Below are 3,972 nucleotides of genomic sequence, written 5' to 3'. Positions count from 1 at the left end.
GCTGCGTGTTTGTTTTATATACTGAATAACATTTATCGAATGAAACAGCAATGCCACCATACACAAACTGGCTTTGAACTCAAAAACTTGCTAAAATCCAATTACGAAAAGCTTGGTTCTTGTACAATAGAGATAATCCGAGCACTCGTTTCAACAAAGTATACTATCATCAGTCGCAATCACAAAGGTTGTCCATTGTCTTTACCTAACAATTCGACGGTTTTGTGTCCAGAAAATCATGGTATAGATCCTAATAGGGGATTGCACATCTTTTTTTGTAAATGATGCGTCAAATCTGAAACCTCTTCCACATGTTTACCACACGTGGTGCAGAAGGGTAGCCTGATGGTTAAAGTGTTCTCTTGTCAAAGGCTCGATGTTCGAGTCCCCACATGGTAATAATGTGTGAAGCCCATTTCTTAACTTATCAGCCGTTGGGACATTGGCGAAAGCTGTGTAAAACTAAACCCACTCAACCAGATATACAATGATGTGGCCAGCGACGACCCCGTTGTAATAGTTGTTCTTCAACAACCAAAGCTTATCGTAAGAGGCGACTAGCGGGTGCGGTTGAGTGGTCAGGTTCACTGACCTAACTTACGGATGTCATCGTATCACAATTGCCTAGATCGATGCTCATGATATCAATCACCGGATCGTCTGGTCCAGACTCCATTTTTTACAGACCGACGTCATATAGCTGGGGACATGTTGAATGGGACTTTGCAGTTGAACAAATAACCCAATAAAATATTGATGCGAGATTTTGGATATTCTCTGCCGAAAACTGTCACGTACAGAGGAAGGACTTGTAATCATGAAAATTACTGTTGCTAAATATCAGTTCTAACCCGGATCACTGGTTTCCCATGTGTGTACTACAGATGGAATACAATAAACCAGGGCCGTCCAGTCCCTAAATTGTTTCCCCAATATAGAATTATGTTAAGTGTTACAGAAACGCACCTAGCAACACTCATTTCTTTGGCTCGAGACTCTGGCTTATATTACTGATGTCACGCTGTCACGACAAAACTGATGAACATAACGCCAACCTGTGTTCACACATGCAGTTCTGGATACATCTTTTTCAGTGACTTTCTTCAGAAGAAAATTATATATTATTTGTTGGCTTCGCCCACGGACTGCCATATAGCTGGAATATTACTGAGTGCAGCGTAAAACCAAACAAAACCAAAACTCGCCCACGGAAATACCCGACCAGGTGCCACCCTGAATCCCAGCATTTCGAGGGTATCTCTCTAATGGGGTTGAGGTCCTACAACTAGTTCTACGTTTGGCATAATAATCACCACCTTCCATATCCGATTACATTGTTACTGACGATGGGTTAATCTGTATTGACGGTTAATAGGGATGAGGTAACAGTAACAATTAGACGAGATGTTTCTTATATGCATGGGGGATTAACTCCACGGCTTCTTAATTGTTGTGGCCTGTTCCACGCCCGAGTTTAAACATAGGTCACACGATGGACAACAGCCATCGTTTGTTCCTTCCCATATGACCCCGACTGTACCCTCAGCTGCGTCTACAGCATCTGAAAATTTAATATCTACGATATCGTGTGTCAAAGCTGTATCAATTTCGTAGATCGATGCTCATGATGTTGATCACTGGAATATCCTTTCCAGGCTTAATTATTTACAGACTTCCGTCATATAGTTGAAAACATGTTGAATGCGCCATAAAACCACAAACAAACATCACATATAAATACGACAAGGCCTTTTGAGACGGTCGCTTCACTCTTTTTTCTAGTCTGTTTATTGATAATGTCTGACACTTGACTCACGGATAATCCCACAGCTGGAGCTGGTCCAGGTAATACCCGATTCAAATTTATCAGACTCTTCACTAATTTCCTCTCCCACGAAAACAAAGAATATATTATCTTTATTACCTTCACAACTGATAAGGGCATTGGTGTTACTTTACCCATGTTGACAGCACGGATGTTATAGTTTGTTTGATTTTTCAATAAAAGCATAATAAACCTAAGAAATGTTTATATTTCAGTAGATTTCGCATGTAAAATGACTCATTAATGTCATTTAGGTACCCATCTAAAAGGCACAAGTACAAGTCACAAGTCGATAGTGTCTTTATTTTTATGCTTATATATTCACATGTCATTTGTTTTTAATAGATTATCAACACGATATTTACGAGAAACATCAATCTACTTTTTGATCAAAGCTTTACTGTTTGTTTGACCCAATTTTACAGGAAATTGAGACATCCTTTTAAATACCTATAATAAACTTGAAACTCAGATCTAGTATACAGTTAAAACGTAAACTCAAGTCTGCTCTCTAACAATAAAACAATACAAAACACCATAAATATTTGACAAAAATGGTAGTCACATACTAAACCATCGATAGTCACACAAACAATCGACACATCAATACTTTTCTGTTTGTACCATCGATTAATTGCTATCGGAGACTCCACAATTGCAATCAATCGCTAGTTCGATGCATCCTTACTGCCTTTCTTGTTAATAACTGCGTGATGTCCAATGCAACACACTTTTGCTATATGTTGCCCCGTATGTTTTAGGAGATACAATAGACCCGTGAACGTCCGGAATAGAATAGGCCTTCAGCAACCCATGCTTGTCATAGAAGGCGACTATGCTTGTCGTAAGAGGCAACTAACGGGATCGGGTGGTCAGGCCCGATGACTTTGGTGACAGATGTCATCGGCTCCCAGTTGCTCAGATCGATTCCAGTGCTGTTGATCACTGGATTGTCTGGTCCAGACTCGATCATTTACAGATAGCAGCCATATAGGTAGTATCATTTTATTTCCAAATAATAGGTGGAACATTGCTGAGTGATGCGTATGACTAAACTTACTCACTCACTCACTGCGAGATATAATGTGTCCACTTACATTGCATGAGCCAGTGTGTCCTACAACTGCACCACTCACAGCCAGAAGGTTTTTATGCTGCCCCCTGCCGCGACAGTGCTAGGGTATTGCTAAGCACAGTGTAAAAACATGCTCCCTCAAATGTTGGTCTAAATGATATACTGAACACCATTAACATATTAACACAAATATTAACACTGCTATTTCTCAAAATATAGCCGGTTTGCCCGTCTCATTCTCCCATCCAGCGAACTACTATGGTACTTCGGTGGAGAAACCAAAGTGATTGACGTCATACATGAACGTCACTGCCAGTGCTTCTTTGGAAAAATTCCAATTAAATGCATCATCATGGATTGTTAATGTAACGTTGACAAAAAATTTCTTAATCGATAGATATGTGGGAGACCATTGTTATCTATGACATTTCTTATAACAGCATCAGTTTTTGTATCCTATTATCTGCGTTTATATTGCTACAATTTTATCCTAAATCGCATGTTGTCAGAACCAGTCCGTTTTCGAAGGAACAAATATGTATATGTTTATATCACATGACACTGTTGAGAAAATTGAATGGCGTATCATCCCAAAAGCAGTGTGTGAACTTCCACAGATGTCATGATAAAGCAACGTGACGTCATTGCAGTCATGTCAACCGTTTTGGGTTTTCTTTTGCATTTTTTTGTCCAAACCGTTCAATCCAATTCTTCAAATGATGTTAATTGACCCATTATGGTGCTCTTTTTTTATCTTCACTTCCCTTTCCATAACAACGTTGTAATGAGCAAGCTTAGGCCCAATGGTCTTTTGTTAATTGCTGTAAAACATCACGAACGAGTAATATGTCGAATTTCTGTCAAAATAAATTGTGAAGAACGAGGACTATGATTTATGGATATACATTGTCAACTTCTTTTATTCAGTGAGTGCGACATTTCGACATAGATACTAATGTCGTTGTCGTTTGACAATCCTTTCGGTGCATTATAATCACATTCAAAGTAATCTTTAAAAATAACAGATCTGTAACAAAAGACATTTAGTCTGTGATGAACGCGACAAAACCTT

Source organism: Haliotis asinina, chromosome 10 (genome assembly GCF_037392515.1).
Source record: "Haliotis asinina isolate JCU_RB_2024 chromosome 10, JCU_Hal_asi_v2, whole genome shotgun sequence".
In the NCBI taxonomy this organism is placed as follows: Eukaryota; Metazoa; Mollusca; class Gastropoda; order Lepetellida; family Haliotidae; genus Haliotis; species Haliotis asinina.
Note: the sequence above shows the minus strand (reverse complement) of the source record.